The following is a 14,211-nucleotide window of genomic DNA, read 5'->3' as shown; positions in this document are numbered from 1 at the left end:
CAGACACTTAGCCCCACCCATTACCTACTTCTGAGCTCTTTTACTTCAAGAATTGGTGACTTTGGAGGAATTACTTAGATCTTGATACTGTTTCAAACCAATAACTATAGATTTATTATCCATATCATTATCCATTGCGTTCATTGTATGTATCCATTTATTCATTGTATCCATTATCTGTGCATGGAGAAGATCCCCATAATCTTCTCCAGATAGATTATGAACACCTCATGAACAATATTTACAGATTTATTACCCTTTTTCTAGTACTTAGCACACTCATACTCTATTAGGTACTCAAATACACTTGGGATTAATCATGACTAAATTAACAGACTCTTTGCACAAGGAATGCTTTAATAATTCCAAAAATATAGAAAATTCTTCATCGTGGTCTTCTTGGTTTGCAAATGACAGTCAGGAACCAGGGGCCTGGGCCTGGATAGGAACAAGGAGTAAGTCCTAGAAAACCATTTACTCCTGGGGCTCTGGTCAGTTTTATTTGTAAATGGGAAAGGAAGAAAATAACATGAGGTGGAGGCAAGAGGAAGAAGAAATGAAGAATTCCCAAGTGAGGAGAGGAGTTCTGGAATGACTCCACCACAGGCCTGCTCCCTGTCTCATGCCAGGTGGCATCCTGTCATCCAGTAGGACAGTGGCCGGCCTGCACAGTGCAACCTCTATTTTACCCTGTGGAGAGAAGGAAGATTGGTTCTTTTGTTTTAATTAAGAATCAATTTTATTTATTTTTGGTTGCGTTGGGTCTTCGTTGCTGCACACGGGCTTTCTCTAGTTGCGACGAGCGGGGACTACTCTTTGTTGCGGTGCGCGGGCTTCTTATTGCGGTGGCTTCTCTTGTTGCAGAGCACGGGCTCCAGGCGTGTGCGCTCAGTAGTTGTGGCACATGGGCTTTGTTGCTCCACGGCATGTGGGATCTTCCCGGACCAGGGTTCGAACCCGTGTCCCCTGCATTAGCAGGCGGATTCTTAACCAATGAGCCACCAGGGAAGCCCAGCAACACTTTTTATAGAAAATGTTGCTGCCAATTATGTAGAGAGGGCCCGTGGCAGCCATGTTTATGTTGCTTAATTTCTTCCATGCCTGTAGCTGAATGAATGGAGCTGGGACACAGGGTCCAACCTGAACCCATCAGATCCTCCCTGCCAGGCACTTGGACTGGGACTGAGCCTAGCTAGTCTCTATGGTCGCTTAGGACATTAGCCCATAGATTCAGGGCGGACATAGTCTGTCTGGTGGACTGTAGAGCAGAGAATGCTGGTCTGCAGAGGGAGTAGTGAAGCCAATGCACAAAGAGAAGCAGAAACCTGCAAAGGAAAGTTTCCAGCCCTGCTTCCACCCTCTTCCTGAGGCCCAGCTGCACCCCTCGTGTGGGCTCAGCAAGACACCTTGTCCTCTCAGAATAAATCTCCCCCAGCTAGCTCAAGTTGCTCTGTTCCTGCAACCAAAAGAGTTTTGTTTAATACGGTGTCAGAGGAAGAGCCAGATCCCAGGTCTTCTAAGCCGGAGTTCCAAGCCCTGCCACATCCCACATTTTTCTAGGCTGTAGAAAAGGTCAGGTCCTGGCCTACTGTCCCTTTCTCTGTCACTATGTCTTTCTTAAGGCTCCGCCCACTAACTTCATCCCACCATGGCCTCCTTACCAGTTCTTCATCCCCCCTGTTCCGGACACAATTTTTTTCACACAGTTGATGTTTGAAAGAAGATTGAGGCTCAGCAATTCTGAAAGGGAGAAAGAGAATACCCGTCAGAGCACAGGGGACAGTCCCGAAGACTGGCTCTCCCTGTAAGCCAACACTAACCAACATGCGTCCATATACAGGTATGGTGAGGAGGCACCACCTGTACTTGGAGAAGTCCTGGAAACCTACTCCTTTTTTCTTTTATTTTTATAGGCTTATGGGTGTCCAAGGCTTTGTAAAAGGCGGGTGGTGTCTACATAGAATAACATGGTGGAGAGCTAGCTGAGTCACAAATCTGGAAGCTGTCACTGTAGTTGGGCAGCAGGTGAGGTACTGGTTGCTGGTGACATGCAGTCAGCCCCAGAGGTGACTGGAGAAACACCTGGAGTTGATCCTTAGTTGGTCTCTGGAATGTTCTCACTGGGATGAAAGCTGGGTAGACTGCAGGCAGTGCAGCACTGGAGAGAACATAGCTGCCATTCAAAAGGGCTGCCAGAGGAAAGGTGTCCATAGGGAAATATCATTTCTCAAAATATGGTCTCTGGAGCTCTGCACTCAAACATCTCTGGGATGCTTCTTTAAAAGGCTGATCCTGGGACTTCCCTGATGGTCCAGTGGTAAAGAATCTGCCTTCCAGACTTCCCTGGTGGCGCAGTAGTTAAGAATCCACCTGCCAATGCAGGAGACATGAGTTCGAGCCCTGGTCCGGGAAGATCCCACCTGCCACGGAGCAGCTAAGGCTGTGTGCCACAACTACTGAGCCTGTGCTCTAGAGCCCGCGAGCCACAACTATTGAGCCCACGTGCCGCAACTACTGAAGCTCACTTGCGTAGAGCCCGTGCTCCACAACAAGAAAAGCCACCGCAATGAGAAGCCCACGCATCACAACAAAGAGTAGCTCCATCTCACTGCAACTAGAGAAAGCCTGCGTGCAGCAATGAAGACACAGCGCAGACAAAAATAAATTTAAAAAATAATAATAATATAAATAAATAAATAATCTGCCTTCCAATGCAGAGGATGTGGGTTCAATCCCTGTTCGGGGAACTAGGATCCCACATGCCACAGGGCAACTAAGCCCGCGCGTCACAACTACTGAGTTCGCACGCCTCAACGAGAGAGCCCGCGCGTCACAAACTACAGAGCCCACGCGTTCTGGAACCCGTGCCACAACTAGAGAGAGAGAACCTACTCGCCACAACTAGAGAGAAGCCCGAGCCCTACAATGAAGATCCTGCGCGCTGCAACAAAAGGATCCCGCATGCTGCAACTAAGACCTGACGCAGCCAAAAAGTAAAGAAAATAAATAAATAAAAATTTAAAAATAAAACGCTGATCCTAAATAAGTAAATAAAAATAAAAGTCTAGTCCTGGACACACACACGCCCCCCCTTATCAAAAATAAACAAAGCCACGTGCTACTTAAAGTGGTAAAATCAGAGTTCAATCAATAATGTACAATTGCAGTGGTAGAGGGAAAGAGACCATCATGAACTGAACTCAACTGCGACTGGTACAGGGCTTTTAAAGGGAGGATGAGGGGATGAGGAGGGGGGAGGGTCTGTCTAGTCAGAGAAGTGAGAAGGGGAGGGGGGGGTGGTCACATGAAACCCATCTGTGCTGGCTAACTGACGCTTCTCAAAGTTAGGCTCCTACCCTGTCCCAGAAGCTGGGAGACAAGGGCCCTATCTTTAGGTGTTGGCTAGGACAAACAGCAAATCCTTTAGGCAGCCTTGAGCTTTTTTCAGGCAGCCACTTTAAGGAGGGCTAGGGTCATCCTAGACATGTGGTCTCGAGCTGTTAGAAACTCTGTTAGTGTTTGTTGACGTCTTTAGTGGCCAAGGTTGGATCTAGAGGAAGGCTCAGAGGAGTCTGGCTAGAGTTTGGTCCAGCAGAGAGCCTGTCACCCTCCAAACCCACGTGCCCACCCATCCTGAGTCAACCTCAGAAGCAGAGGGACCCATTTTAACAAGCCTTGTTACGCTCACTGAACTGCTGAGGTGTGGAAGGAAGGGGGGCAGGGAAGTAGGGGCTGCCGAGGTTCTCTGGCTTCTTCGGGGTCGGAGGTGAGCAGGGATTTGAGGGTGGGAGAGGCCAGGTGCGAGGATGACTGGGAGGGAGACTGGACTCTTGCCTTGGACACTGGACGGCTCCCCCCGCTCCCCATGGAGGTGAGGGCCTCTCACTCCTGGGGAGCACCAGGCCCTGGCCAGTTCTGGCCCCTGGGGTCCTGGTGAGAGTGAGATGCGTTGACACCTGGAGGATGGTAGCAGAGCACCAGTTTGGGGACGTGGGGGGGAGCAAGCCCATTCAAGAAGAGGACAAGTCCCCAGGCCTGAAAGAGAAGCGGAATCATGGTTCAAGGTGAGGCCTTAGGTGCTGGACGGTGATGTTGGAACGAGGGTTTGGCGCCACCCTGTGTAATATTTCGGTAAGACTTCGATCTGTGAACAATATGAAGGCTTCGGGTGGAAGAGGGCCACACGGAGAATGGTGGAGCCTGGCTCCCTGACACACGAGCCACCAAACTAACCCTGGACTACTTAACCAGATTCTTACACGAGAGATCAATAAATGTCTTTCTTAGTTAACCCACTGTTGTTTAGGGTCTCTATTGCAGCAGCTGAACTTATAACCTAATAAAAGAGTGGGTACATGTACTGGTTAATTACTGCCACAATAATGCTATGTAATAAACCCATCCAGAAATTCAGTGGGTTGGAATAACGATTCCCATCAGTCTGCCGTTTGGCTGGTACAGCTATGGTTTAATGCTCTGCTGGCTGGGTCTGCTCTGCTTCTCATTGCTGGTCTGCAGATCAGCCAAGGTAGCTCTTTTCCATGTGTGTTCATTCAGGGGCCCGGGCTGAAGAGGCAGCAGCTACCCAAGAGAAGCACACGGGGGCAAGCAGCATCAGGCTTCCTCCAGCTGGGCACGGAACTGGCACGCTCTCATTTCTGCCCATTCCATGGGCCAAAGCACGTCACATGGCCAAGACCCAAGCCAGGGGACTGGACAGTACACTCTGCCCACAGTGAGACATGGCAAAGAGTCTGGATGCAGGGAGGGATGAGGAATCGGGACTAAGAATTCTATCTGTCCCAGGATGTGGCTGAGTCTTGGCTGGGGATGTGGGCAGATGACTGGGATTTTATTCCGCATCAATAAACAGCAGCCACAGGACCTGTTGGCACGGCTATTCCTGGTTCTGTAACAGAAGTAAGTGTTCCGCAGAATGCACACCTTCCACGCTTTCAGGTGTCACCTCTAAATGGAACATTGTGAAAGACAGTGTCCATCAGTGCGCAGACCCAGACACTGTTCTCTATTAGGTCAGGAACGCTGACAAGGCAAGAATCATATCTCCTTCCTCTCCCCGATGTCTAGTAGCAGGCCCTGCCCCCAGTGATGACTCAGGAGTATTCTTCAGTGAATTTTAGACCATTTCTTCATTCTCCCCATATGATTCCTTGTGAAATACAGACCGACCTCCTAGAGGTCAGCACAAGATGCTATGTGTTGGCCCCATAAGCTGCAAAGGAACTATGCCATTTGGAGCTGAGTTTTTTACCCACATCAGCCTCACGTAGGGACCTCACAGAAGAAAAGGTTTGTACAGGGTAAACATCAAAACAGGTTAGTGAAATGTCTTTCTCTAGACTCCATTTGACACTGGAAAGAGACTCATTGCCTGAAATATCCTAAGAGGAAGGCTGTCTAAAAGCACAATCCTAGGGAGTTCCCTGGCGGTCCAGTTGTTAGGACTAGGCACTTTCACTACCTAGGGCCCAGGTTCGATCCCTGGTCGGAGAACTAAGATCCCATGTGCTGTGTGGTGCGACCAAAAATAAAAATAAAAAATAAAAATAAATCTTAAATAAAACCACAATCCTAGTTAGGGATCCACGTGGACTTAAAGACAACTTTAAGAACAGTGAGATTCACCATCAGAGCCCGCACGGCTCCACAAAGCCCCTTGGCCCCTCTCATCATGTCTTTGTCCCTGTCATCGGGGCAGAAGCAAAACTGGCCCCAGATGCTCTCCGTTCATTGTTGCCTTGCCCTTCAGACTTTTTGCCCTAAAGGAGAACCACTTAAAGGGAGCCATGATTAACCCTAAAGAATGCCACCATCACCACTGAATTCCAGGCACAGGGCATGAGGGTGGAAAGCGTATTTTAGGGCAGTGACTCATGGTAAGTCGTAGCTTCCAGTCCCTAAAAGGGACTATTCAATGTCAAACTACTCAGGCCCAGGCCGGTATAAGTGGAGGGGTGGGGAACGCAGCATTCTTGAGAGATGTGTTGGTTATGACGCATGTAAAAGATTTTAGAGCTTTTTATTAAAAGTGATGAATTCTCTAGGCTGGGTAAGGGATTGCCTTACTGGATTACGACAGCAGGTTTTAAAAATAAGGCAGACTGGAACAATCTATCTCCAAGATGTGTGTGTTGTTAAGTGAACAAAGCAAGATGCTACTATACATTTTGTGTTAGATGTACAGTAGAGAACTGCACAGTCCAATACAGTAGCCACTACTGCATGTAGCTATGTAAATCCCAATTTAAATTAATGCAAATTAAATAAATTTTAAAAGTCAGCTCCTAAGTCACACTAGCCACATTTCAAGTGCTCAGTAGTCACATGTGGCTAACGGCTACCATATTGGACAATATGCAGATAGACTGTTTCATCACTATGGTTCTATTGGATGATGCTGGTACAGAATATCTCCGGAAGGGCACACAAACTCATAACGGTAGTTGCTCTCAGGGAAGAAAACTGAGAGACTACAGCACCATATTCCGTTTTGTACCTTTTGAATTTTATATCATGTATTTGTATTAAGTAATTAAATTTTAAAAAACAAACTGGGAATTAGAAATCCCCATATAGGGGGACTTCCCTGGTGGTCCAGTGGGTAAGACTCCGTGTTCCCAATGCAGGAAGCCCGGGTTCGATCCCTGGTCGGGGAACTAGATCCTGCATGCATGCTACAACTAACAGTTCTCATGCTGCAGCTAAAGAAGCCCACATGCCGCAACTAAAGATCCTGCATGCCGCAACTAAGACCCGGTTCGGCCATAAATAAATAAACAAATAAATAGAAATCTCCATGTAGGGTCACTGTACCAGGACAGTGATTCCCAGGAGATGACTTTGCAATCAGCCTAAAACAAAATAAGTTAATAGATATTATGATTTCACATTTAATTTTTTTTCACAGTGTGAACTTTTAGCTCCTGCCACCATCTCTCTGCTCTTGTGAGCTCACAGACAACAATGTGAAGTAGCAAGGGGATGTTAAAGGAAAAACAGGGCTTTCCCGGTGGCGCAGTGGTTAAGAATCTGCCTTCCAATGCAGGGGACACTGGTTCCATTCCTGGTCCGGGAAGACCCCACATGCCGCAGAGCAACTACACCCGTGCGCCACAACTACTGAGCCTGCACTCTAGAGCCCGCGAGCCACAGGTACTGAAGCCTGCACACCTAGAGCCCGTGCTCCACAGCAAGAGAAGCCACCGCAATGAGAAGCCTGCGCACCGCAACAAAGAGTAGCCCCTGCTCGACACAACTAAAGAAAGCCCACGTGCAGTAACGAAGACGTAATGCAGCCAAAAATAAATAAATTATTTTTTATTTTATTTTTTAAATTCATTATTCTTTTTTTAAAATTAATTAATTTATTTTTGGCTATGTTGGGTCTTCATTTCTGCACGAGGGCTTTCTCTAGTTGCAGAGAGCGGGGGCCACTCTTCATCGCGGTATGTGGGCCTTTCACTGTCGCGGCCTCTCTTGTTGCGGAGCACAGGCTCCAGACGCCCAGGCTCAGTACTTGTGGCTCACAGGCCCAGTTGCTCTGCGGCATGTGGGATCCTCCCAGACCAGGGCTCGAACCCGTGTCCCCTGCACTGGCAGGCAGATTCTCAACCACTGTGCCACCAGGGAAGCCCTATTTTTTTTTAAAAAAAGGAAAAACAACCTACTGTCAAGCACTGGTTGACGGCATTTTTTTTTCTCTTGAGAAATGTATGCAGATGACTGTGATTTTATTCTGCATCAATAACAGCAGCCATGGGACCTGTTGGTAAGGATATTCCTAGTTGTGTAACAGAAAGAAGTGTTCTGCAGAATGCATACCTTCCAAGTGAAAGAAGAGGAAGTGGGCAGGCACAACCTCTAAAGAATGACATAGGGGCTTCCCTGGTGGCGCAGTGGTTGAGAGTCCGCCTGCTGATGCAGGGGACACGGGTTCGTGCCCCGGTCCGGGAAGATCCCACATGCCGCGGAGCGGCTGGGCTCGTGAGCCATGGCCGCTGAGCCTGCGCGTCCGGAGCCTGTGCTCTGCAACGGGGGAGGCCACAACAGTGAGAGGCCCGTGTACCGCAAAAAAAAAAGAAAAAAAAAAAAAGAATGACATAGCCAGAGCAGGCGACATAAACGTTAGAACCAACTAGGTCCAAGATGGCGGACGAGTCGACTTCCACTAGACCTTGAACCTCAGTACACACTCGTAACATATCAGCACGCTTAATGACACACCCACAGGCGCCATGACAGTTCCAAGGCTGATCATAAATGGTCAAAAAGTGGGCGTAGCCCAAACCCTGGACACCCCCACCCCTTCCCCAAAATAGCTGGAATACTCCTCCCACTCATTAGCCTATGAAATTATCCACCCCTATGAAAACTGACAGCCCCATACCTTGGGGCCTCTCACCTTCCGAGATGGCTCACTCTGTCTGTGGAGTGTGTATCTCCCTGAATAAACCTTCTTTCACTTTACTATAGCTCACTCTTGAATTCTTTGCTGCGAGAAGGCAAGAACCCACACTCGGCAGCCATCCCAGGGACTCGCCTGAGACCTGGAACGTGACCATCCACTCGGGCCCCACTCTCTTTCCCGCAACGGGGGTAGGGGGAATATGCAACACCACATGATGCTTTTAGAGAAGGAATAAGCATAGACCAAAAGGGGACAGGAGATTAGACGTTGCTCTGCTCAAGAGGCAACACGTGGAGCAGTGGGTTTCCAAGATGTGGCCGTAAGTCCTGGGAAGACGAGTTACAGCAGGGGGCCTCGTAACACACGTGTCCACCAAGCCCTGTTTGCAGAGCCAATAAATCCTGTGTCTCCACAAATAGAATTATTGTATCACTAACAGCTATCACATATTGAGGGTGTATGTTATCTCATCTTACAGCGACCTGTGAGGTAGATCTTATTCTCCCCAATTAACAGATAAGGAAACTGAGACTTGGGGTGGGGGGGAGTAAATAACTCACCCAAGTTCACAAAGATAATATATTAGTCACTGCTCTTTACGTTCCAAGTGAAAGCAATCCAACTAAAAGATGCTTAAACCACAAATGGCATACAGTATATCAGCTCACATAACCAGGAAGCCTACGGGCTTAGAGCTGGCTGCTTCCAGGACTCAAACAACATCATCCTCTCCCCATCTGTCCCTTGACTCTGCTTTCCTCTCTCATGGATTCAGCCTCCAGAGGACTCCTGCACCCTGACAGCAAAGATGGTCATTAGTCATTCCCACTCCACACCTTTGGACCATGTGTCCAGGAGGAGGAGACCCTGATTGGCCAGTCATGGTCATGTGCATATGCTGGGCGGGGTCTTAAACCAGTACTTCAGTGCCCACTGAATCACAGGGAGCAGAGGAGGCTCTGTTCGGCAGCATGTGGAATCTTCCCAGACCAGGGCTTGAACCCGTGTCCCCTGCATTGGCAGGCGGATTCTTAACCACTACGCTACTAGGGAAGTCCCTAAAATTTAAATCCATCAAAAGTCACCTCCTCCAGGATGCATTTCAAGCTCTCTTGTCTAGCAGTTTGCAAGTACTTTTATTATTGTTCAAATTGTGTGGTAATGTGAGATTCTTTTTCTAGCTGGAGTCTACCTGGTGGACTCTTGGTCCATGTGTAAAACCTTTCGTGGAATGCCCCTTCATTCTCCAGCCGTCCCACCCCCAGCCGCCTGCCAGGATCCAAGGCTTTATTCAGCTTCACAAAGTTTTGTAGAGCAAGATGAAGGAGGAAGACAAGCCCACAGATTTTTCACAGAGGCTGAGAAGCCTGGGAAATAAGAGAAGACCGGGAGATGGGGGTGCTGCTGAAAAGTCAGACAGCATTAATCCAGGGGACTCCCACAGCTTTTGCAGATGGCAGCTGTGCAAACATTCATCCCAATTGAAACCGCTAGGTGGCGTTTCAGGGGGCTCCAAAGAGCTCTGGTTCTTTATGTCTCAGCACAGAAAGAATTCAGTGAGGCAAAGTGTTAGATAAGAAGTGATTTATTAGAAGAGGACGCTTGTGAGGCTTACAAGCGGGTGGGTGAGAGGGTGCCCCGCCCTGAGAACTCAGTGGGCTACAGTTGTATAATCAAAGGAAAAGTGAGGCGGGGGGAAAGACCACCGTCTTCCTCATTCTTGAGTAGACGTCATGCTGCCATCATTAGTCCTCCTCTAGGTCGGGCGGAGGGGTTTTCTCTGTCATGGGACTATGGAAAAATTATTCCAGGTCTCAGTACAATGAAGGTCTTTCACTTTGAAATATCACCTTTCCATAAATTATTGTTTTTTATGTGTACAGAGAGCATGTCCTAGGGGTCATTAACTTACTGAGCTCACTGGGCAGGATGTGGGTCTCATGCCACCATTGTTTTATAGTTTGGGGGCATGTCTCTTGCTTCTGTTGCATGGTTTTGTTGCTAAGCAAGCCTGCTTGACTTTGTGGTTAAGCAAACCTGCTTTCTTGAGTAATCGTTAACTTACAGGGGTTTCCCATACTTTTTTTTTTTTTGCTTACAATCCCCTAGTGGGATTAACTATTTAATCACCTACTTTACTCTGCCCCTATCAGAATAACTGAGGGAGGACTTTCCTGGTGGTGCAGTGGTTAAGAATCCCCCTGCCAATGCAGGGGACACAGGTTCGAGCCCTGGTCCACGAAGATCCCACATGCCGCGGAGCAACTCAGCCCGTGCGCCACAACTACTGAGCCTGCACTCTAGAGCCCGCGAGCCACAACTACGGAAGCCCACGTGCCACAACTACTGAAGCCCATGCGCCTAGAGCCGGTGCTCCGCAACAAGAGAAGCCACCGCCATGAGAAGCCCGCGCACCGCAACGAACAGTAGCCCTCGCTCACCACAACTAGAGAAAGCTGGCACACAGCAACGAAGACCCAACGCAGCCAAAAATAAATAAAATAAATTAAAAAAAAAAAAAGAATAACCGAGGGACGTTGCATGTTCCATTTGTGGGGAGGGCATGCTTGTGCCAAGCCAGTGAGGCTCTTGCTGTGCCAATCATGACCAGAAACACTGTCCTTCTGCCAAGGTAACCGGATTTCCCTAGTAAATCTCTTACTTTCCACCTTGTTTACAATGAGTTCGGCCCTGAGAGAACACTTTGCCTCTATGTCCTTATTTCTAATCTTTCCGCTCAACCGTTAACTCCAGTGAAGGCGCTCAGCAGTCAGATGCATCTAGCCTAAAGCTGAAGATGCGGTGGTTCTCACTGCTGGAGAATTACAGAGGGGCCGACCACAGCCCCAGCAGACGCTTTTATAACTGGAAACTGTCATTGGTGTCACCTGAAAGCTGGGTTCACCTCTTGTTGGCTGTCAAGCCAAAAGATATAACTTTTTTTAAAAGATTTATTATTTGTTTATTTTTGGCCGCGTTGGGTCTTAGTTGCAGCACGCGGGATCTTCGTTGTGGCACGCGGGGTTTTTTGCTGTGGTGCGCGAGCCCTTCGCTGTGGTGCCGGTCTTCTCTCTAGTTGTGGCGTGTGGGTTTTCTCTTCTCTAGTTGTGGTGTGCAGGCTCCAGGGCACGTGGGGCTCTGTAGTTTGCAGCACGCAGGCTCTCTAGTTGAGGCATGCGGGCTTAGATGCCCCTCAGCGTGTGGGATCTTAGTTCCCTGACCAGGGATTGAACCCGTGCCCCCTGCATTGGAAGGCGGATTCTTTACCACTGGACCACCAGGGAAGTCCCTAAAAGACACAACTGTTATTACCAAGGCTGTTTCTCCAGAATCATCCACCTACCCCTCCCTCGAATGGAAACTAAGTCTCTTATTTAAGTTTCAGGAGGAAGCTGCAAAGAGAAAAACAAGAAGTGGTTAGAACCAACTAGGCCCAAGATGGTGGAAGATTTGACTTCCAGTAGACCTTAAGCCTCACTGTAATGAATTACCATGCTGAATGACACACCCACTAGCGCCATGACAGTTGACAATTGCCATGACAACTGGAAGAGCCCGGACAAGGACTGAAAAGGAGTATTGCATCAATTCCGCGTCCAAACCACACCCCTGTTGTTGGATAACTCACGAATAGTCATTCTCTCTTTCCAATTCACTCTCTTTTACCTCTCCTATATATATGATGTCTCCACCTGAGTTGGGTTGAGAAGTTGATTTGAGAAAAGTTCCTCTTCTCCATTCTTTCTCTTTTTTTATTCATTTATTTATTTTATTTATTTATTTTTGGCTGCGTTGGGTCTACGTTGCTGCACGTGGGCTTTCTCTAGTTGTGGCGAGCGGAAGCCACTGTTCGTTGCGGTGCGCGGCTTCTCATTGCAGTGGCTTTTCTTGTTGCGGAGCATGGGCTCTAGGCACACGGGCTTCTGTAGTTGTGGCTTGTGGGCTCTCAAGCGCTCAGTAGTTGTGGCGCACTGGCTTCATTGCTCTGCGGCATGTAGGAACTTCCCGGACCAGGGCTTGAACCCGGGTCCCTGCATTGGCAGGCAGATTCTTAACCACTGTGCCACCAGGGAAGCCCCTCTTCTCCATTCTTTAGCCATTGAATAAAGCTTGTCTGTTCCAGTCTCAGCATCGGTTTCATTATTGGCTGTGCGAATCCAAGCAGAAAAAACCTCCTTGGCAGAGACCAGGGGTCTCAGCTGGCCAGGACCCTGGCACAGGTCCAGTCGACCAATTCAATATCACAACCAAGCCAAAGACCAGAAGGAAGGATTTATTACTTGCAGCAAGAGAACATGGAGGATCTTTCCCTAAGTAGCATCTCCCCAAACAGCAAAATTGGGGCAGTTTTAAACTAAGGGCACATGCATACTTCATGAAGGGGCTTGGGTGGTGTATGCACATTCATGAAGGGGCTTGAGCAGAGGGGAATTCAACATAGAATAGGGGCAAAGGTTGACAGAGTCCAAGCTTTAGTTGATTGAAGTCACCAGGGTCAGAAAAGGTCAACATCATCATTCCTTAATTTTCCACCAGTCTGTGGTCTTAGCATATAGTTACCACCCTCCACCTGGGTGGGGGTCCTTAGTTCCTGTAGTACAACTCAAAGATATGTATCAGATTAAGTCTATCCCTTAAGGAGGAACTAGGACTCCTGTTTTATCGCGGAATTATTGTTTCTTGATGGCTTTCCTCCATTCCTTTTTTCCTTTAAGATCATTAATTACTGAGACCTGTTCAAAGGCAAGCATTGTGGTCAGGCTTAGATCACAAAATGGCTTAGGCTGAAAATGGCTTCTCTTATGTCAAAAAGCTATATCGGGTTCTTTTCCTCCTGGGAACACCCACACACACACACACACACACACACACACACACACACACACACAACTGCTTACACTGGGACCTCAGTCTTCCCAGAGATATGAGGAACACCTTCCCTGGAGAGGCGGATGGAGCACAGGAATCCAGCAGAGATCAGTGGAGCTTGCTCCTAAGAACTGGCCTGTCCCCTCCTCTCCCAGCCCTGTAAGCCACTCCAGGGTCCCCTGGACCTGCATGTAGTGGTACCTCTCCGCCCCTTGCCCACGCTCAGACCCTAGGCTCTCAGTCGATCAAAGCCTGCATGTGTTAAATGTCTGAAGTATGGCAGGACACCCCTGCTACTTTTGACCTTTTGCTCTGATTCCATTTGAAAGAGAAATAGCACTTATACGATGTAAAGCAAACAAGGCTGTATGAGAATTGCTTGAGCATGTGCGGCGCGGGGATGATGGCGCGCGTTACAGGACAATGCCCAGAGGACCTCAAGGAGCTCACTTGGTATAAGCTGTGCTCAAAACATCTACGTTTTTCCCGAGAGCAGGAGGGAAGTTCTAAGTTGCGCCTGGGCTCTGCCCACCGGGCTACTCTGATGCCCTGGGGGAGGCAAAAACGGGGTAGGCGTTGGTCCCATTTTACAAGTGGGCAATCTTCGCTGAAGGAGGCCATGTGTCGGCCCCAATTCTACGCAGATAGTGCTGCGGCCAGATAAGGTCAGGAACCCAGAAGCCAGGATCTCGTCTGACGCAGACCCTGCGAGAGGCAGGCAGTGAGAACGCACTCCGCCCGGTGTCTGTGGCGTTGCCTCTCTGCGCCCAACAGGAATGCGAGAATCGCGAGTCTCCCAGATCACGTCTCTGCTCCCGGCCTGGGAACCCTGGGGCGTCCAAGCGCGCTGGCCCCGCCCCGCGGTTCCTCCGCGCCCCACGATTGGCTCCGAGGGCCAGGGCGGGGCCGGACGC

The sequence above is a fragment of the Pseudorca crassidens genome, chromosome 19 (assembly GCF_039906515.1).
Source record: "Pseudorca crassidens isolate mPseCra1 chromosome 19, mPseCra1.hap1, whole genome shotgun sequence".
Lineage (NCBI taxonomy): Eukaryota > Metazoa > Chordata > Mammalia > Artiodactyla > Delphinidae > Pseudorca > Pseudorca crassidens.
The sequence above is the reverse complement of the archived record's forward strand: the minus strand, read 5'-3'. Positions refer to the sequence as shown.